Source organism: Ochlerotatus camptorhynchus, unplaced genomic scaffold (genome assembly GCF_037179485.1).
Source record: "Ochlerotatus camptorhynchus isolate MF236.1 unplaced genomic scaffold, CSIRO-AGI_Acam_v1.1 ptg000663l, whole genome shotgun sequence".
NCBI classification, from domain to species: Eukaryota; Metazoa; Arthropoda; class Insecta; order Diptera; family Culicidae; genus Ochlerotatus; species Ochlerotatus camptorhynchus.
Genome location: NW_027041142.1, coordinates 321,308 through 344,219, shown reverse-complemented (window position 1 = coordinate 344,219; position 22,912 = coordinate 321,308). Strand labels below are relative to the sequence as shown.

At 36.7% G+C, this 22,912-nt stretch overlaps 1 protein-coding gene across 3 annotated transcripts in view; it reads right to left on the bottom strand.

The window, feature by feature from the left end:
- cac (cacophony) overlaps positions 1-22,912 on the bottom strand; it is a 435,895-nt gene that overhangs the window by 135,356 nt on the left and 277,627 nt on the right. The window lies entirely within an intron of this gene.

Sequence of the window (22,912 nt, the reverse complement as noted above, 5' to 3'; positions counted from 1 at the left end):
ACTAAGGTTCACGGCTTTTGTTTGTTTGTTTATTAATGTATTTGATAAGGCTCAATCGAAGTCATTTTACAGAGCCAATGATTTTTTGTTCTCTATACAAAACTTCTTAAAACTATAGTCAAAAGGTACAGTACAATAAACACTTTATCTTCCGCTATCCAATAATCCTCCTCCAACAGTGATTTCATTGTATGGCAGTATCGCCAACGGGGGACAGAGCGCTTTCATTGCAGCAATGGACGCAAAACGTGGTCAGCACTCACACACTCATCACGAAACGGTTGCTTTCCAAAGCCGACGGCGCATCGACCGAAAGAACTGCTGATCGAAAACAATGAAGAGTACCACACAATGGTTGCTGTCGAGTTAACAGACGTTCGGGTGACACACATCGCGAGTGGTCTGATTCTGTCGACAGCCGAGTGAACCAATGGTTCACGGCTGCCGTTCAAATATGGGAACGGATTTTTTTCCGAGTGCCGTTGTCTGTCCCTTTTTTATTCAATGTTTCCAAAACACTGAGTGTGTAAGGTGGGGTAATACGCGCACGGGGTAATTTGACCAGCAGCGTTTTTTATGTGTTTTTCAAAACTTATTAAAATTCACCCAGAGCTACGAGATGAACTGCTTAACTTATAATTTGCAAAACTGAATTGATCAATAAAAAATACGTGAAAAAATTCCGTTGGTCACATTACCCCGTGGTGCGAATTACCACACCTTACCCTACTATAGTTTGGAACTTTGTTGCTTCCAGTCGTACTGACCACGGTAATAATAAAAAGTCATACGAACAGTGTTCATTCTACATAAACAATTTAAAGGAAGCTCAAAAAACATCCACTGCAAGTTCAAAAAACTTATCGGGAAGTTTAGAGCTAAGAGAATTTTAAGAACTTGCAGAGAATGTCTCTGGATGAAGTACTTGGTACTGTCATTTTGTACTACAGGAAGGAGATCCACCGGAAGCTCTGTAGATTTTCAGGAATAGTTATTAAGACTTCTTTAAGATCTTTCGAATAGATTTTTGGACGCAAACATTTATAACAGCTTATCAGTAAATAAATCAATTTGTAGCTGACTTACCCCAGCCAACCTGAAACAAGTGAGCTGCTAGCTTAGAAGTGCTAAGAGCAGAGGTGGTAAATGTCACTCCAACAAGAGTAACAATTACTCATATTTGCGTAAAAATTTTCTATGAGTGACCTACGCTTTTTAAATTTGAGTGAACGTGACTCAAATATGAGTCCGATTAATAGCCGTGTCAAGAAGCTAATAAAAAAAAAATTAAAAACGCTTCTTAAAAAATTCCCAAATGATAAACGGCGCTAGAACTACTCCACAGTCGCAGACAGTAGAGGAAGGAGGGGCATAGTGAGCATCTCGCACTTTGGCTCTGGATCTCCAGCTGCATGAAACAAATCAACTGGTAGTAGGTTCAATATCATTATGATATTGATCCTACATCTAACCAATTTGTTCCGAACGGCCGGAAGTCCAAGCTGTTGCACGGGATGCTCACTATGCCCCACCTGTTCACTATACCCCTCTTATCCCTATATGAGCAAATCAAACACGCCCTCTTTTGCCTATGGATTTGAGGAAATACCTCAAATCCCCTCATTCATCAATGTTTAAGCTAGGTAAAGGAGTGTCCGTTTGATTTGTATTGCCGCAGTAAAGACCCTTCGTTCATTTTTCACGTTGCCATACTATTGTATGTAAAATTTAGCAACACAAAAATTTACCGCTAAATTTCTAAAGAATGACCTTTAAAATTGTAGTCTAGCAGAACTATCAATCTATATTCTTCCGAACTTTTTCTAGCTAAAAAATTATCGCACTAAAGCTTCATGCTGATATAAGTATAGCATTTCCTCCCAACAACGCAACGGTTTTTCGTTAAATCTTTTTGGTGTCTTTGGGGCACTTAGGTCATAAAAAAATAAGTGCGCCACAGACATCAACAAGATTTGACGTAAAACCGTAAAGTGTTTGCGCAAAAATAAAAATGTTCTTCCAATGCGCAATACAGCGATACAAATTTTACTCATTTACTGCCCAAGTTACAATTTTGCTTGCTGAGGGATCTGTACACCATCATTTAGACTTGTATAGTGCTTTAAAATCTCCATAAAATTTGAAATGCTACTGTAAGATTAAACAACCGTGTGGGTTCTCATGATTCTAAGATCAGCCAAATTTTATCATTTTCAGGAAATGACACTTTCTGGCTACAGGGCCATGGTCACTAACAAATCTCAAGTTAAAATTTCCTTGGGTTTTTGCCATTTACGGTGCAGTAGAAGTAGAAGTCAACTGCAGTTTGAAAAAGTTTGACCATGTTTATTTTTCCCGTTTATTTCCCCACAATTTTGGAAATATTTCCAATTGTGCGATATATTACAATTTAAATTAAGCATATAACCTTATGCAATTGGGTCAAGGAGACCACATGGTTGAATGGGTTATTTTTAAGACATCAATTTCCCTGGATCTACAATGTGCTTCTGCGTTCTAAGTGCTTAAAAATTCGCTCAAAAATCATTAGAGAATTTCTATGGAATGTATTCAAAAAATTTCTTGGGAATGTTGTTTCCCTTCACAGAGTACTTTTCCGAATTCCAATAAAATAAACTTGAATTTTTCTCTGAGAGTACCTTAAATATTTGTTATATATAATAGTCCAGAAGTTAATGAAGAACACTCCTAAAAAATCATGGATTTCATCCGAATTTATCTAAGAATTTTTAATTATTCTTCCAGGAATTTGCTGAAGCTTTCTTCCTAAATTTTATTTAAAATTCAAATTAATTATCTTGCACATGTAAATCTTGGAGCTCACCTCTTGATTCTTTTGAAAATTCACATAAAATTTTTCTGAAAATTCGTGTAGAATTCTCCTTAGAATTGCTAGAACATTCTTCACGAAACATCCTCGAAATCAACTTCGGGATTCCTCACTCTTCTCAAGAATCCTTTTGGAATTGTACCCTCAATATTTGATTCCCTCGGTACTTATAGCGGAATTTACTTGAAAAGGAGGCAAATCAACCAATGGCTGAAATGCTCTACGATAAAGAAAAACAAGATCATTGGAACTGCCTTTAAGTAAACTTGAAATTATTTTTCGAGCTCTCTCGGAACTAATTGTCCGCGAAATTTTCATGATTAAACAATGCTCTTGAAATTCAGCTCAGAACTTATGTAGAATCATTAAAAATGTTTTTTTTGTTGTTACTTCATACGCGAAGTTTACGATTTTCAAAGTTGGGAGGAAGTGCTATACTAATATCAACATGAAGAGGATAGATTGATTGTTCCGCTAGAGAACGGCAGTGTACAGAAGTTGAAATTGAGCGAAGGGCCATTATGGGGTGTTTACATCTGTGCTGATTTGCTAGCGCTAGTGTACTAGCCAACTTACACAAATTTCAGTTGCTCCTGAAATCTCATGCTAGTAGACGCTGATGCACTGTTTACTTTATGCTGGTGACCTTTTTTGGTAGCAGCAGGCTCATTAGCGCAAGTGAAATAGCATAAGTGTAAACACCCCATTCATGCGACAGTAATAATCAAACGCACACTCCTTTGCCGAGCTTATACATTAATAGATGAGGGGACTTGAGGTATTTCTATTAACTATTCCACAGCCGCAGACAGTATATGAGCAATTCAAATACGCACTCTTTTGCCTGTGGCTAGAGAAAATACCTCAAGTCCCCTAATCCATTGATGTATGAGCTAGGTAAAGGAGTGTGCGTTTGATTAGTACTGTCGCATTAATGACCCTTCGCTCAATTTCAACTTTTGTTCAATTTTCTTAACTGCCGTACTCTAGCGGAACTATCAATCTATCCTCTTCAGAACTTTCTCTTGTTAATAAAGTATCGCACTAAAGCTTCATGTTGAAATTAGTATAGCATTTCCTCCCAAGCAGGGCTGTCATCTGATCACTCAATGTGCGCAATGTACTGATTTTCTGAAATAAACAAAGTGAGAATCAAGCAAACACAAAGTTTGCTTGTCTTTCACTCTGCGCAAGTGTAAAGCAGCGGAGAAGAGAAGACAGACACACACCCAGAAATAACGAAAGCTCAATGTGTAGCCATCGCTTCGACGGTTCCCACACAAGGAGTGCCATTCAGTGTAGGGTTGCAATTATAAAAACCCAATAAAAAAAACAAAATTCTTCTTCGTTATACTCTTCTTTATCTTTATCTTTAGAATTCAAAGAAGACATTAAAGCTGGGTTTAGACTAGGCAAGTCAAATGATCAACTCAGTTGAATTCAACTGATTTGAACGCAAATTGAACGTGTAAACCATGCCATTTAACTGACTTGATCAATTCACTTGAATTGAAAAAAGTTGAACCAGGCTCAACTTTTGAAGGCAATTGAATTCAAATGAGATGATCATTTGACTTGCCTAGTCTAAACCCAGCTTAACGCTTGTTGTATTATATTCACTCCCTGCGCAGCACGGAGTGTACCGCTCATTGTGTGAATCTTTTTCTCATAGATTAGTAAATGGGAGAACCACACACTCTTTGTCGAGTGTTGTGAGATGCGTGCACAAAGTTGCTTTTCTAACGCTCTGAGGTGTTTTCCAGCCCTGCTCCCCAGTCATGTAGAATATTCATTTGAAATGAACCTGGAAGCGTTTTTTTTAAAGCGTCATGAAATTTCCCACACTCTGAACTCACACAATTGACTTGTAGTTCTAGTCGAATCCAGAACTTGTAGAGCCTCACTCGTGAGCAGTACTGAGTTTTGTGATATCAGGCGATATTGACAGAACAAATGTTTGACATTTTCACTGAAAGAATTGACTCTCACATAAACCTTTGTTAAAATCACATTCATTTTCCGTCAGTGACAAAGATTCACCCTTTTTGCAAAAAGTGTAATATCGAGCATTTTTATTCACATTATTATTACTAAAACTGTTGAGCACATAGATGCATGTTTGCTATAATGGCTCTGTGGATTTAATTCATTTAATTTATTTAATTTTGTAATGAATATTGCTGAAAACCAAACATGCACATGTTCTTCATTTGCTGCATTATCGTTGACAAATGAAATGGCCTTTGTTGAAGATCATTTCTCGATGAATATTTCAAATGGTCCTATCTGCGTTGATCGATTCTTTTTTTCTCCAATTTCCTTTTCGATAATCACTACTATGCAAACCGATTTCACGCTAATTTTACAGCATAGTTTGAAAACGGAGATTCCAAAACATCAAATACAACAGGAAAACGTTTTGCAGCTGTGTTATTAACGAAAGAGAAAGTCAATGAAGAGAATCGATCAATGCAGATAGGACCTTTTGAAATGTTTATCTAGATCGTCATTTCATGATATCTGTTTTGTTATGCACTGCTCGTGAGACTTAAATAAGCCGAGCTAGTCATTATTGAGGGTCATATACAGCTGTGTTCGATAAAATAGCATCGCATGCCGATTTTCATACAAAATTCTCAACTTTAACATGATGTAAGGGGCTGTTCATAAACTACGTAGAAATCGGGGGGGGGGATTGACAATTATCCACGGCCCATACAAATTTAAAAATTTTGTTTGGTCAATTGTCTACGCAGGGGAGGGGGGGTCAAGAATCCCAAAAAAACTGTCTACATAGTTTATGAACAGCCCCAAACTTTGTTTACTATGATCAATTGAGCTGAAACGTTCGCCAAAGAACGACAAATATGTTCAATTTTACGATTACAAAATATTGAATTTTTGGAAGCACTGCCGGAAAGTGAAAAGGTAAAATTGTTCAAAATAATAGCAGTTTTTATTTGAAAATTTACGTGCTGTAAATATTTGAAACATTTTTAACTAATATGTTCATTTGTTAATTGGGAGGAGATTGTTAGAATTTTGAGAAATGTAAAATTTAAAATCTCAAAATTAAGCTGAAATTAAAATTATTAGTACTGGAGCAGTACTACTGGTATTATTTTGAACAATTGAACCTGGTGTCTCACTTTCCGGCAGGTGCTTCCAAAAATTCAATATTTTGTAATCGTAAAATTGAACATATGTATTTGTAGTTCTTTGGTGAACATTTCAGCTCAATTGATCATAAGTTAACAATGTTACATCATGTCAAAGTTGACAATTTTGTATGAAAATGGGCATGCACTACTATTTTATCGAACACAACTGTATGTAGTATATATGGAATATACTGATATCAAAAAATCATGCAAGCATTCAACCGTTATGCCCATTTTTAAAAGTAACAGTTATTCCAAATCACCCGGTATGTACACGTCAACATATAAAGGAATGCTTTTTTGAACCGAAAAACTCATCGGTGATTTATGCGCTGCTGAATTTTTTAAGGCAAAACTCATAGGTGAATAATCTCACGCATGATATTTGAGTTTTTCCAAAGACTGCTCTGAGAAGTAGAGTTCCTCCTCAAAAATCAAACCGCTGGTGAGCGGGAGGGCATACAACTAAAATGAGGCTATAGCGAATTTGTTTATTATCGAGGTTGAAACTAGTTCCAACCCAATGCTCAACCGAATTTTTTGTCAGTGCGAACCTCAACCTGAGGTAGGTTTTAAAATCAAATGATCAAACTGAAGTTTATCAGAAAACAAGCAGACCCAATCCAGGTTGGAACTGAATAATAAACAAATTCGCTTTTGGTTGGCATTCATACTCATATTTTTTTCACACACTCTGGAACGCTCTGGTTAACTATGAGCTTTATGTCTCGAACAAAAAAGTTATCCGGAGCCTTTCAAAGAGCAACTCACGTCAAACTATCCTCTCGCATGAGTTCGGACTCCCTCTCTCTCAATGAGATTTTGTGTACTTCTTTCTTATTACCATGGATGGATCGCTCTTTTGGGAATTTTTCGTTACTTTTTAATATAGAATGCTTCCGTTGAATCCAATTAATCATTTTGTCAAGCTTCTGCATTCATGTTCCAACAGAATTCTAGATAGAGCTGGAATTAGGGCGTAACAACCTTTGTAAACAATGACTTCTCTCTTTGATTTCGCTGAGTTGAAGGCACGCCTACACAAACCAACATATCCATCGGGTAGGAGAAGTCTTCCTCTACTCTATGGTGATGTCAATTTGCCAGAGAGAGCCATGGCTTTCGAGAAATCATCGAGATAAGTCATTGTTTACAAAAGCTGTTACGCCCTAATTCCAGCTCTATCTAGAGATGTCACTGCTGTTGGTTGCTGTGACATCTATCGAAAACTACTCATAATCTGTTTTACATTTAAACAGTGCAGTTCAAAACATGTCTGGTTAAGATTAAGATTAATATTCGAAACCCTTCCTTTTTGACACATTCTGCACACAAAATAGCTCACCCCTCACAGAATTTCCCGCCGATTTTTATATTTTTATACCAGACGTGTTTTAAAGTGACAGGTTCTCTATTTTGTAATCTGTGAAAGGAAAATCACAAATCGAGTGTCATCAAAATACATGGCATTTTGAGAGATTGAGCTCGTGTGAGAGAATTTTCTCTCTAAAATTTGAATTTTTTGGCTCTCTGGGAAAAATCATGTTTATTCAATTGTAGCTTGTTTAACAATAATTTTCGGAAAAAAACTAAACGACGAAGTCCCTGACTACTTTATTCAGGTTGTCATTCCTTTTTTTTTGACCTGAATATGCACCGAAAGCGAATTTTTCTCACTTCTCTCAAATTCTATATGGAGATTTTTATCACTTCCTACCAGCGGAACAGCGCCATTTCTGTGTAAAATGGCCGGACGATATGATTAATTGTGATCTCATCTTAAAATAGATAGTTTAGTGCTATTAATCTCCCTCTTGAGAGCGCTCTCAGGTGTAGCTTCAGTGAAAACACAGAGTGTAACTCTACGGTGCGAATATTTTGAATTTTGATAGGGATATCAATAGCACTAAAATATCTTTTTTAAGATGGGTTAACTGAACATTCAATTGGATTTAATGTAAGCATTTTATATTAAAACTAGCTGACCCGTCGAATTTCGTCTCGCCCAAAATTTGATTTTTGTTTAAAAAAATTTCGAGCATTCACGATTCTACCTTAAAATAATCTTTTTGAATGGAATATTCGCGATTGATTTAGATGATACTACTCTAACTTCATTGAATACGCCGCTTTTGAAAAATGTCACGGGATTCAACATTTTCACCAACGATAACGACAGCAGTTTCATCAATTGTGGGGTCATTTAATTGACGTTCGTGACTTCCAGTGGGACGTTTATCCGTTCTGATAATGATTTTGTGGTCGTCAAAAGGCATGCTTCCAATGCCGTCTTGAATTACCGAACCAAAGCGTTGTGTTCGTGAAGAAGTTCTTGCAATTCTCCAATGATCTGACGTTTCATAGCACGATTAATCGCACAGCGTTGATCAATTTCTTGATCCCAATTGCCAACCAAATAAATTTGAAGAAATTTGAGTTCTTCATTATGGGTCAATTTGTCAGGTGAATGTCGGGTAAACATCGGGTTGGGGTCTGGTAGAAGTCAGCTTGGTGTCGAGTAGGCTTAGCTTTTTCACCGGAATGTGAACCAGAGCTCCGTGAGTGTGTAGGTAACATTCAATTGATATAAAGCTATAAAGCGTTTCTCATATGAGAATGAGCCATGCCTTCATCAAATTACTAAGCAAACTGATATCACCCATTCAAATGAGATTTTTTTTTGATAGCCGTTAGCTTCTTTTCTCAATTTCCATTATATTTGATCAATTGATTTTGAGATTTTACAACACTGGTTTAGAGTAAATAAATGCGTTTTAGAAAATTGAAAAATTTCACCCCATTATAAGCAATTCCATCCTAAAATCATCTTCAAGAGAAATGCAATCATGGCCTGATATAAAATTACCCCTTCACCAGTGATGGCATAATCATGGAAGTGGTTGCGTTCGGGTGTAAAGCAAAAATTATGAAACTCAATCTCACCACAGCTTGGTGAAATTTGCAGCTGGTGAGTGTTGTTAGGTTGATTAGCAGGCGACATCAATGATCCGGTTTGATGGTGAATTTGCCCTTGAATCTGTATAGTTGAAGGCAAAGTTTAAAACGAGTGGTAAATCCAAGTATTCGCTTATTTGATAGGAAATTACCTTAAATGTCGGATGACTCTGGTAAATCGCTGTAAAGCAAGGAGCGCAATGGTTCTGGTGGTTGCGTCAATGGTGGTAGTTTGACTTTGCCACCTGCACAACACAATCCTGGCGTCTCTGAATGAAACTTTACCGCATTGCAATACATATCTAGATAGAGCTGGAATTGGGGCGTAACAGCTTTTGTAAACAATGACTTCTCTCGATGATATCTAGAAAGCCAAGGCTCGCCTACTCAAATCAACGTCACCATCGAGTAGGGGAAGACTTCCCCTTCTCGTTGGTTATGTTGGTTGGCGTGAGCGTGCCTTGAGTTTCGAGAAATCATCTCGAGAAGTCATTGTTTACAAAAGCTGTTTCGCCCTAATTTCAGCTCTATCAAGATATATGCATATCACATCCATGGGCCCAATCGTAACACAGGGCAGCTCGCTGTAGTCAATCGTGCAATCGTACCAGAAAGCGGTGCGTTGAAACTGGACATTCATGGCACTTCTTCTCACTCGATGATTGGCATTGCGTTGCCGATCACGGTTGCGCTGCTGTCTCAATCTTTCAGCAACTGCATGTATTTCTTCTTAGTTCGCCCTGCACGAATTCGCGATGCATGCGCTCAAAGCTGTTCATTCGCTTCTGCGCGTGGCTCAGTAGTTTGATTCACGCGGCGAACCGCTAATCGTCGTGCATTGCGACTGCGTGAACCAATGTTCGATCTTCTGACCGTCGGCATAATGTCTCTGTAACACTTTAAATTCAAAGTTGAAGAATTTTAACTCGCAAATGCATAAAAATTTCCACTGAAATCACCTCTAAAATCACAAAACATGGACTGCCGACTTAGGATGCCTCACTGATCAAAATATCAATAAGAACTGACGAAGCAAAAAGCATTCCTGTCAAATGGCGCAATGTAAGCACCATCTACGCGGTAAGGAAAAAGTACCCAAAATTAAGTTTAAATAAACTCAATGTTGGGGACTGCTAGGTAAGGTTCTTAGTTTGGTAGATAGATTATTTGTTCTTGGTTTAAAAGCAAAGTCAGTATAATGATAGAAAACTCATTTGTGTGAAAGTAACGCAACATGCTTATGTATGACACTCTAAAGTACCATTTATAAGAAATGTCCTTTAAAATGGTCATTTCGGCCATTTTGTTGTTTGAGGAAGGAACACAACACAAACAATATTGCTCAAATCGGCCGATCCATTCTTGATTTATGCGCGGTCTTATGTATGCAACTTTATTTTATATATATAGATGTAGTGAAAAAGTCCCAAAAGAACGATCCATCGTTGGTTATTACTACCGCCACTTCCTCAAGATGAAGGCTACCTAAACTTTACATGATTTCATGGGCATGTATTTACTGCGTAATAATCCCTGTAATCAATTGCTTCCATCTAGAATACACCAATACATACATTCACATGCATTCGTTCTCGTTGAAGGATACTTTGATGATTGCTCTTTAATTGTATGTCCACCCACCGGTAGTTATCGGCTAGTCATCTACAAAAAATCAGATCAATCGGTTGGAGGACAGTCGATAAATAGCGATGGATAGACTGCACCATCCACCGCACTATTCGGGGGATTCCTCTATATCTTGTACCATCAATAAGAACGAAACAACTAGCCTAGATTACTTCATACGAAAACAACTACTGGCATTCACTGCTGGATTGTCATCATATTCAACATTACCATTAGGATTACCTTATCATGGCATTTTTCTTATGACAATATTTCATTTTATTTGCTACCCAAAAGGCAACGTTAAATTTGATGGCATGCAACATGCAACTGGATGAGAGATAGAAATATGATGAAATGAGCAGGCGATATTCAGCTACTTCGTTGTTGCTATTAGCTACATATCTGCTGATATGATTTCCGAAATTAAAATGAATTTTGAGCTAAATCGATTGAATAAAATAAACTCAGTTAACTTTAAAACCTTAAATCATAATGAAATACAAATCATGACTGAAAAAATGAATAGATCATTCAGTTAAATTTTTTTAAGTCACTGGCGGCATTCGTCTCTGAGTTGTATTATTCATATTGATTTATATTCTATTCTACTATTTTCGTTCTACATTCTATTCATCTATTCCATGTTTCCATTCTGTCACTGTAACACATCTTAAATGTATAGTTTTGACGTACACGATTAACAAAAAATTAATCAAACTTGACTTGCTTTCGCTAAAATCGAAGTGTGATGAAGGTAGCTAATTTGGTTTTAACCATCTCTAGTTATTATTTACATTTGTTTGTATACTTTAACTTATATATTATTTACGCTTTACCTTTGTTGTACTATAACAACACGCTAAAAACGAGTTACCAACTTATGGGAAATAGAACCCATCTCAATAAACATAGAGTAAAGTGGGGCAACATGCGACCTAAGTTGAAAGCAATACAATATCTTAAAACTATCCAACCACTACTCGCTAGATGCGCATCTCAATAGAATAAACCTCGTGGACAGCAACATATGTCAGTGTGGAAACGGTTACGACGACATCGATCACGCAGTTTGGCAATGTACGGATAATGACGCCGCCAGAGAGCGACTTTTGAATACCCTCGAGGCCCAAGAAAGACAACCCTATATCCCTATCAGAGACGTGTTGGGTACCCGCGATCTCTGCTATATGCAGTCGATTTATGTGTTCCTGCAAATGTCTAGTATAAGAATTTAATTCGTTTGTCTTTTGTATCTCTTTTTAAGTGTTTGTTTGTCTTGTCCCCCGTCTCGATGAGCCTCATCGTCGCCCACTGGTCAACATAGCCGGTCGAACTCCAGACGAATCAAGAACCACACTACCGTTCATACTGGCGACAACGCTCTGATGAAGCAACGATACCCTACTCCCAAGCTCCTCCCCTTTTCCTATTCTTCGACAATGTACCCCTCTAACCTCGAGTAACCGGCGAGTATCCGGCCCAACTCCTACTAGACATAGAATTAAGTGAATTTTGTTACAAACAAAAAACAATGAATTATAGGCTCCGTAATGCTAACGCGATTGAGCCTTACAAACAAACGAACTAGATAAAAAAATATCTTAAAACTCCAAGCATTCGGAATCAAACTAATTCCACACACAGAATTCGTAAATTCAGGGTTTACAACTTTCTTTTACAAAGCTTTGATGAATTTTCAGTTCACTCGTAGCTAGAACGATTTTTTCGAAAGAGTGTTCAAAACGAACTCAAAAGTTCGATTCAGAAAGAGGACAAAAGTTTGCAAATTAAGTGACAGTTTTTGAGATTTTTTTTTCCACTAAAAATCTTCAAATGTCCCATGTTGTTGTGAAGGACATAAAGAAACCACATGTTTGTATCCAAATATTGTCAGAACTGGCCAATTAACGAAATCCACTCGAAAATAGTGTTTTCCACAATAAATGCAATTGGGTCGCTACTTTCTCAAAACTTTTGTCACATTCTGATCCATTTATGATTATTTAGAGCAATGCTGTTACATTTCATATCATTCTATTGAAGATGGACCAATACAACCATTCAATCAACTCTGCAAAAATGTATTTTCTCATGCCCATCATGTGAAGAGCCACTTTCTCAAACGAACCCAATCGTCATTGTCAACTGAGCCACTCACTATCAGTGCTGCGTGCTGTCAACAATGTCAATTGACGTAAGATATTGGTCTAGGCACTGAATTTCACTCCAACACTGATATTCGTAGGAAGCATGATATCAGGCCTTTTATATTACTAGCCATATGAATATCACTAAGGAAAAGTTTAAATCTTACTTTTTCAACTTTTTTGTGTAACCGTTGTATTGTTTTAATATGACTGATGAGTTTTCTAAAGATCGGTACTCGATTAGCTGGCGTATATGAGAAACATTTGCGGCAGATCTTTGAATATCAGTGGTCGCTTCACGATGTCAATGTCAATTGCGTGCTGGCATTGAGGCGAATGATATTGATATTCTAACTGTTTGAACTGATACTGACATCAGGTGACTAGTGAAATTTATATTTTGCAACACTGCTCACTATCGATTGATATATGGCAGTGGAGTATGGAAGAAACCCATAAAAATTGTCCCGAACAAACGTGTCAACCCGGTGTCGGATCAATGTAAAACAAATGGGTCAATTTAGGGGCTTATGTCAGGTACATGTCGGATAAACATCGGGTTGGGGTCTGGAAAAAGTCAGGTTGGTGGCTTATCTTTTTCGTCGGAATATGTACCAGAGCGCCGTGAGTGTGTAGTTACACCTAATTGATATTAAGCTATAAAGCGTTACTCATATGAGAATGATCCATGCTTTCGTCAAATTACTAAGCAAACTGATATCACCCATTCGAATGAGATTTTTTTTTGATAGCCGAAAGCTGCTTTTCTCATTTTCATCAATATATTCAATTGAAGTTGAGATTTTACAGCACTGGCTTAGAGTAAACAAATGCGTTTTAGACAATTATGAAATTTCACCCCATTATAGGCAATTCCATCCTGAAATCATCTTCAAGAGAAACGCAATCATGGCCTGACATAAAATTACTCCTTCACCAGTGATGGCATAATCATGGAAGTGGTTGCGTTCGGGTGTAAAGCAAAAATCATGAAATCTAATATCACGACAGCTTGGTGAGATTTGCAGCTGGTCAGCAGCGTTACCAGTATTCCAGATTTATCTGGATTTTACAGATTTTCAGTCATCTTGCCAGATACACAGACAGATCACGTTTATTTCCAGATTTATTAAATATGTACCAGATTTTACCAGATTTTTAAAAAGTGTTATATCACTGTAATTAATGGACCCTCTAATCAAAAACTAAAAAGCCAAACTTACTACTTCAATTACTAAAGGCCATCAACGTTGTACATTATTGCAACATCATACATGGATTGTTACAACTTGTTTGCAGTGGGTTGCAGAATCATGAAAATTGAGTCATTTTCTAAAGATTATTGGCTTTAAAAAATCCTCAAATTTTTAAAAATATCGAGCCAGGATTTTTTTTTGTTTTTGTTTTTGGTTAGATTTTGTCTATCCTGGAATCCTGGATTTCTAAAAATCAATATTTCAATATGGAGGAATTTTCTTAAGTTTGGAATTTAGAGAAATCGAAAACTGTTTAGGATTGAAAACAATAAATTGAACTTTGAAAAATAAGCAAGGCTTTTGAATCTAGGCAAACACCAGGACTTTGAAGTATGTTCGTGATATTTTTGAGGAAGATTAATTAGATTTTTAAATAGAATTTCAAAGTACCTGTGAATATTAAGTTACCTTAGCAGTCTGCAATACTTAAGAATTCGGAATTGCCCTAGATTTCAGAATTTTAAGGTAATTCTGAAAATAGTTTACAGTGAAGTGTAAGTATGCAGTCTGTGCAAACTTTGATTGAAGTGAAGACGGTATAAATTGTCTTTTGCAAAGTGTGATGACAATTGCATGGAGATTTTGTGAAGAAAGGAAATAGTTAGAATTCGGAAGAGAAATCGTAGAAAATTCTTAAGATGAAACTTAAGGAGAATGCTGATACGAATCGTGAGAATAATTTCAATGGAATTATGTCCAACGTTTCTATGGAGATTAATTTTTATCAAATTTTAAGAAATCTGGAAATTTATGGGAGGCTTTCAAGGTCTTTTTGGCAAAGTACTTGTATACTTAGAAAATACTGAAAAGGATTTCAAAACAATTTTGATCTTACCTACAAAACAGCTCAAAGGATAAGTCTGAAAAGAATGTGACTGTCATTCTGAAGAGCATACCAAGGAAATTATTAGGAATATTTTAAGAGAATTTCATTGAGAAAAATTGAGACAAAATTATGCCAATTCTTGGAAAATATTACCAGTTTGAGAGAATTGTGGAATCTGAGAGCGATTTATAAGAAATTACAAGAGATAATTCTAAGCGCTCTTAGAATGTTATAAGTTTGGATATTATCAAGATTAGTTAAGGGGAATCAAGTGTAGACGTATGATGAAATTCTAGGATGATTAAAATTGAACTCTGTAAATGAAGTACATTCAGACTAACAAAAAATTTCATGATGATGAGTTTAGAATCATTTCAAGATCCTGAGACTTCAAAAATGACGTTTTCAGACTTCCATTTTAGTAATTCATCATTGCACCTTGCCTTTTTTTCCTCTTTTCGGGACCTAACACCACTGCGACCAGTAATTTGATCTTTTATAGTATATCCCGTGTTCTTAGTTTACTGCATGTCGTATTACTCCATCACTATTGAGAAATGATGAAGTATTCGATTATATATTTATCGCAAGGATCCGACTCTAATTGAAAGGTCCCGCTCTTTATACCCTTCGGAGTGTTGAAACACCCTCCAAAGGCTCGCCCCTCTGTCAGTCAAAATTGGATTCCTTAGCAACAAAATTAAGGAATGACACCGATAATGACCATACATCAGAACCCTAGTCTTAACCACTTCAAACTAGGAAACAACGAATAGAAGATTAGGAATCACATAGAAGAACTTACTCATTTTTTCCTTGTTTGAAGTTCATCCTCGGTGGACTAAGCCGAGTCTTGTCACTATCAACAAGGCATAAAAAGTAACAAGGACTAAGATGTGTTCCTCGGATTACTGAAAAATCCTGTTCCCCTAGCTTGAAGTAGTCAGGATAAGGAATCGGTGGTAGATCTTACATCCCGTAACGTACCACGAAAAGGTGATCTACCCACGTTACGGGGCACCTTGCCTTTAGTTGATGCTAAAATTATAAACGAATTGAAGGAAACTATCTCGAGCAATGATGAGCAAATGGAGGAGCTTTATTTTAATGGTTGCGTCTCGTGGATCATGAAAACAAACTGGAACCGGTTAGCACTCCGAACACGATGTCTCCGGTAAAATGTTTATCAGAAAATCGGTGTCGTTAGAAAAATCATTGCTCAGTAATTTATCAGTAGAATCTAAATCTTTTCATACCTAACAAATATTTAAAAGATGTAATTTCATATTGTGCCAATAGATTTGAAATTTGTCAATAAATGACTGAGCTATGATTTTTCACACAATGCAAGTTTGCCGTGACACATTTTACCGGCGGCATCGTGTTCAGAGTGTTAATCCACTCTAGTATCATCGCACACACAATTTATAGCTATTCGACCATCAAATAGCAAATCTATCGACTCCTTGAAAATGGTCTATATTGGACCAAAACGTCGAATGAAGATAAAATTTCAAAAAATCGATTTTCTCCCAAAACTCAAGAGACAATACCTAACCTCAGTTCAAGATATCTTGAAAAAAATACTCAAGTTGATTAGAAATATTTAACATTTTCCCATAATTGAGGTAGAAATCAATGTTGGGCCCTGGAAAATAGTCAAGGCTCTTGGCTTGAACGATCATCGAAGCTCGAGCTTACATGAAGAATTTTTAAGAAAATTCCGAAGAGAACTGATATGATTCCAATGGAAATCTAAGGAGATTTTCGAATTGATGATTAATTCTTAGGAAATGCTGAAGCGCATTCTCCAGTAGTAGTAACTTGACGGTACAGTACCCGTTCGATTTTGACAACAATCCCGAACATGTAGTGTTGCAAAATCGAACCAAACGGTTTTATGTTGAAATTTAATTTATGATTTCGTTGATTTTGGAACAACGTGAGTCATATTTATTAAATAGACGGTATTAATAATTATAATTTTCATAAAAATTGTAATCACTAGGAGCAAAAATACATCATTTCCAAATCCGTTCGATTTTGGCATCGTGCCCGTACCAAAAATGAAAGGTTGTATGTTTATTTGCCATTAATTGACATTAGTTGTAACTCAGCAGTTCTGTTGATAATTGTGAGAAAAAAATGCCCGGCATATCCACTCGATCATGTATGGTTCCAAAATAATTCTAAGCCTAACTCAAATTCTGATGATAGCCTCAAGGGGATTTGAGGAAGATTTTTAGGGAATTCTGGAGCATTCTAAAGGAGCAGAGGTTTCCTATGTTTTTTTTTATAGCACAAATCTTTCGAAGAGCATGGTAGGTGGTGCCGTCCACTCACACCCACCCGTTACATGTATCTGAAGCAGTGCTGTAAGCGGTCACCGTAGTCGACGCATATACTGTGGTAATCGGCTGCGTTTGTTTCATACGCTTGCAAAACAAGCTATCAAAGTACAGTACCAAACTTAAATATCATATGACAGTCATTGCCTTCGACACTGTCGCCGAAGATCGTCACTTAGGGTTTTTGATCTAATTTCCGTCACACTAAGCACAACCCACGCTTTACTTCTCTTTATTGAACGTGTTTAAACAATAAATTAAATGTTTCTACCAAAGATGACTTCTAAATTTATTCTCCTTTCCATAAAATCCGTTGAATATGATAAAGAGCCACACATTGTTGAGATGCTTCTTGATTCCAAATTCATCCTACGAGTTTCAATTCCGTCAAAACGCATTGAAACGCCATTGGATTTTCTTCGTCCTACGGATGAAGGTACAAAAAGCGAGTTCGCAAGCAGCGCTTATTTGAGAACAATGAGTGAAATATGCACACAATACGATCTAATGTGTTGTAGTTTGTAAATTAACGCATTGGTACAACCGTATTACTGATTTGTGCACGGTGAAATCATTGATTATACTGATGTTTTCTGCTCGATAGAACGGAAATGGGCGATTACGACGAAATAGCGCTATACCCTATTTATGTATTTTAGTTTTTCTCATATTAAAAGCTGCTAATGTTGTGGTTGTGTGAATTCTGAATATAGCAAGCAACGATGTTCTAGTAATAACATTTCTGATCAAAAATGGTGTAATTTACACAAAATTTAGGAATTAGAACAAAATAACATATTGTTATATAAAAGTCATTTTATATTTTCTTTGTGCCTGAATGTTGTTCAACCGTTTTTTTTATGTTAGAGAGAGACGACGGTAGAGCATGAGCCTAGAATTTCATCATACTTAGTACGCAGTATCTGCAATTGCCATGATTCCCTCAAACTGGTTTAAACTAAGTTTTCCTGTATGGAATTCATTTGGAATGCTCAAGATAATACCCACGGTACACTCTTGAGAATTGCCTTCACACTCTTCTCGAACTATTCTGATTATTTGCTTTAGAACTGCTGTGGAGGTATGGTTATAATTATATTGTAATTCTCTTCAGTATTTCATGAGTACTCAGGTACACTAAATTAAGTTTTTTAGCGAATTTAATTTTTACGATTTCGCCCTCATGCAGGATAAGTACAGCATTTTCAAAACCACCTGATTTTTCATTGAGTTTTTCTCATTAAATTAAATTTGGTTGGAAATTGCGATCACACGATCAAAAACAGAGGCGAAAAAGAAATCGCGTAAATGACCTAGAAATTCTCCCAGAAAATGCTAGATGTTATTCTCGCCTTATCCCATATGAACTTCTTAAAACTTCATCATTAGAATGTATCTCCATAGAAACATCCGTCAGAATTCCCTTGAAATTATTTTCACGATTCCCTTATGGATTCACTTCAGCAGACTTATTGAATGTCTCTCAGATTTTCTTACAAATGCTCCCAGCAATTACTTGAATGTGTCGTGAACGTTCCTTAAAATTAATCTTAGGAGTTTTCTAAGATTTATTTTAAAAATTATATCTCCACACAATCTCCATGCAATTGTCATCAGAGTTATGATGGAACTCTACTGAGAATTAAATTGGAATTCTCCTATGATTTCACAAGGAATTCGCTTCACACCTGCCCATCCACTATCTTCAGGATTGCCTTAAAATTCAGAAATTATAGTGCAATTCATAATTCTAAAGTATTTCAGACTGCTGAGGTAACTCAATATTCCAAGGTACTTACATAAAAAAATGCAAGGAATTATCAGATATCTTCTATATTCTCCTTAGAAATCGTATAAATTATCTTCAAAAATGAGACTAACAAACTTCATACTGGTTTTCATTCTAAAGTCTTACTAATTTTCCAAAGCTCAATTTATTGCTTTCAATACTGAACTAATTTTCAATTTCTCTCAATTCAAAAATGATGCAAAAATTTCCGTTTTAAATATATTTGTTTAATCAATAATCCCTTATTCTTCTTCTTCTTTCTTTTATTAAACGTTGGTCTCTGTTCCGCAGCCTAGTGCCAATCACCGACAGACATCGATTGCCATCCATTGACGGCAATCGAATGTGCAGGAAGGCAGCTTCCACACCTGCGTAGGATATCGCACCCATTCAACACACATGGGCTGGGACCAACGGCTTTACTTCCCTTCCGAAGGAAGACGTGACCAGAGATTTTTATGCCTCAGAAAAATCCCACTGACCTCCCTTATGATTCATGAGTAATGATTTTTTTAAACAAGCAGGTTAGGGTGGCCTCTAAAAAATTGGTTTTCTTTGAATATCTTTTAATATGTTCATTTATCATAAATACGTTTTCTGTCGGCACATTTAGAACTTTTAATGACACATATTTTTGCTGAAGCAACCAAGTTGCTATCTTCTTTGACTAGAAAGTTTGAGGCGATTTTCTTCAAAAAAAAATTGCTCCTTTGAATTGACAATATCTCTAAATGAAGCAAACCAATTTTCAAACTTTTGATTCCATTTGAAAGATCGTTTTGACGTAGGATTACGTCTGTGATTTCTATATGGGGGTACACTTTGTGAAAACCGAAAATGGAACATGTAACAACATTATGAAAGATTTTGAACGTTAATAACTCAGTTGACCCTGGACCAATTTCAATATTTTTATCATCAATCGATTAAAAATATTTCTACGCATCTGTTGAATTCAATACTTATCATTGAATCACTATTGAAAATTGCACGAATGTGCAACTGTGGCTATGGTTGTTAAAATTATCTCCGATTGCCTGCGAATAGCGTTTCCCCTAACACAGCTTTCAAAGTTGAATTCCATCCGGTCTCACCAAACGTTGTTTATTCAATCACCGCGTGGTGAGTGGTGGTGGTTCTTCAGCACACAACGAAAGGCTCCCCGCCAGCAGTTAGCTATCAAAGCGGATTTAGTTCCAATCACCGTGTGTGGTAGTGTCCGGTCGTCAGCACCAGCGGCAGCAGCAGTGCTCTCGGCGCGTGGCTTTGAACATTGTTCTCTAGTATACAACGAAACCTGCAGCCTACATGAGCATTCATAGAAGGAGGAAGAAGACGCACCTCTATTGATCGTAATCAGTAGCTCTTCGTGAGTCGCGATGAGCCATATATGCCAAGCGCATCGCCCTTATTCCAAATAACATCTATGTTTAACACCCTAATAGCTCAGCATTACTCAACCAACACGATAAAGCGGTCCTTTTCAGTACCACCATAAATTTCTAAAAGAGTAGTTTTTGGACATTTATCAATGTCATCAATTGGATGTCTGTTCCCATATCAAGATAGAGCTGGAATTAGAGCGTGGCAGCTTTTGTAAACAATGACTTCTTTCGATGATGTCTTGAAAGTCAAGGCTCGCTCACGCAAACCAACATCACTTCCTCTAACCAACGGTGATGTTGGTTTGCGTGGGCGCGCCGTAAAATCCTTAACATCATCGAGAGAAATCATTGTTTACAGAAGCTGTTGCTATGATAATTAAGATTATCACCGATTGTTTGCGATAAGCGATTTCCCTAACACAGATTTCAAAGTTGAATTCCATCCGGTCTCACCAAACGGTGGTGAGTAGTGGTGTTCTCCAGTACACAACGAAAGGCTGCCTGCAAGCAGTGAGCTTCAGCCCACATGAGCATTAGACTAATGCAAAATTTGAAATTTTCGCTTCACAGTGCTCAAACGGTTCCAAATTGGGCCCTGATTAGCCTCCCAAAATTTGAACTCATTTAGTGAGAAACTGACTTGGCACAAACCATTTGAAGTTTATATGGGAATTACTATGGAGAAACCATAATTCTGGTTCATGTCGATCTTAAAATTCACCAGTTCACTCTACTTTAGAAAATGATAGCTGAGATTGTTGAAAATTATTCAAGACCACTTTTCGATCAAATGTAAGGAACAAAAATTATTAATGATTCGAGTCACTGATGTCTTATGATAGTGCTCAATCAACTGTTCAGCAGACAACATTGGTGTTTATAGCGCGTGGAATAGAGGACAAAAATCAGGGCTACTATGTCACACTGCAGAATACAGTGTTGCCCACAATACAGTTGCTTAATCTTGCCATAAGATTATCAATCACTTCAACAATTAATAACTATTTAATTTGACGTTTGGCCGAAAAACGATTTTCTGCAAAGTTGTAGCTGATAAAAATTCCCATAAGAATATAAATAGAATTTATTAACAGTACAATAGGTAAAAAGGCAAGAAAACAATGAACAAGAAGTTTTGTTTTTCCATAGTAGTTTCCATATAAACTTCAAATGGTTTGTGCCAAGTCAGTTTCTTATCAAATGAGTTTAAACTTTCGGAGGCTAATCAGGAACCGATTTGAAGCCGTTTGAACACTGTGGAGCAAAAATTTCAAATTTTGCATCAGTCTAATGAGCATCCATAGAAGGAGGAAGAAGTCGCACCGCTATTGATTGGAATCAGTAGCTCTTTGTGAGTCGCTGTGGGCCGGCTATGCCAAGTGTGTTATACTAAAGAGTATAAACAGAGAGAACCCAGGTCAAATTCCTATTCCGACACAAAACACAAGCTCCTGCTGCAGTTAACAAATAACATTTATTATAAAAGAATACGTAGTCCTACGTCAGCATTGCGTATAAGCCCATCATGCTGTCCCTTGCAGTTTTTTTTTTTTTTCATTTTTGGTGAAAAAACTGCGAGAGCGTTTTTTGTATATGGGTCATTCCAGCTCAAGTGGGTACAGAATTTAAAAAAGTTGTGGTCGAACTACAGTAAACAGACTGATTACCGTAGGTATTAAAATTTTCAAAAAATGGCATATTTACAACATGGGTGGGATTTTTTATTTCTTAATATTTTGGGATCAAATTTTCAGCACACTTTGGAAAACTCTTCCCCTCAAGATACCCCTCACCATCTTTCTCCAACGGGGGAGTTTGGTAAAGAGAGATGATCAAATCGATGTGTACCTTCATAAAAGTTATCCTTGTTCGCTTTCTACTCTCTTTATATGCAATTTCACACTGCCGTACTCTAACGGAACTATCAATTCTATGCGTTCATCTCCTCATCTATCTTATAAAAATTACCACTGTAGTCTGTTATTTGAAATAAGCATCTTCAACTTATTATTTTTATTTTTATTTTTCACATGTTCTGGGCAAGATTCTCATTATATGAAATCATAACTAGCTCATTTATTTACTTCTGTCCATAATTTCCAACGTTTAAAAATCCCGAATAGCATATTTGGTTGTGGAGAAATCTCTTCTGAAAGTTGAATTTTTTAAAAATTTCGGAAATCCAGGGTTGTAACCCAGAAGGATCTAGGCACTTTAGAGCAAAATAAAAAAGGCGTTTGTTCAGAATGCCAAAATAAGCGTTTTGGCCAAGTTTGGCTCAAATCGGTGACATGGACCACAGGTGGTGTACCCACTTGAGCTGGATAAATTAGAACGACCCAAATTTGAGTTTAGTTAACTCATAAAGCACATAAAGTGCAGGAAGTGAGCGATTAGTAAAGTTGACTAATTTTTTTCACCGTTTCTCCAGGTTTTTCCAGATCAGGAAAAACTTCCCGAGTATGAGAAAATTAAAAGTTGGATTACCTCAGTCTATTGGTACTAATCCTAGACTGAGTAAAATTTTAGGAAATTTTCTTAACTTTTCCTTGTTTTTCGGCTGAT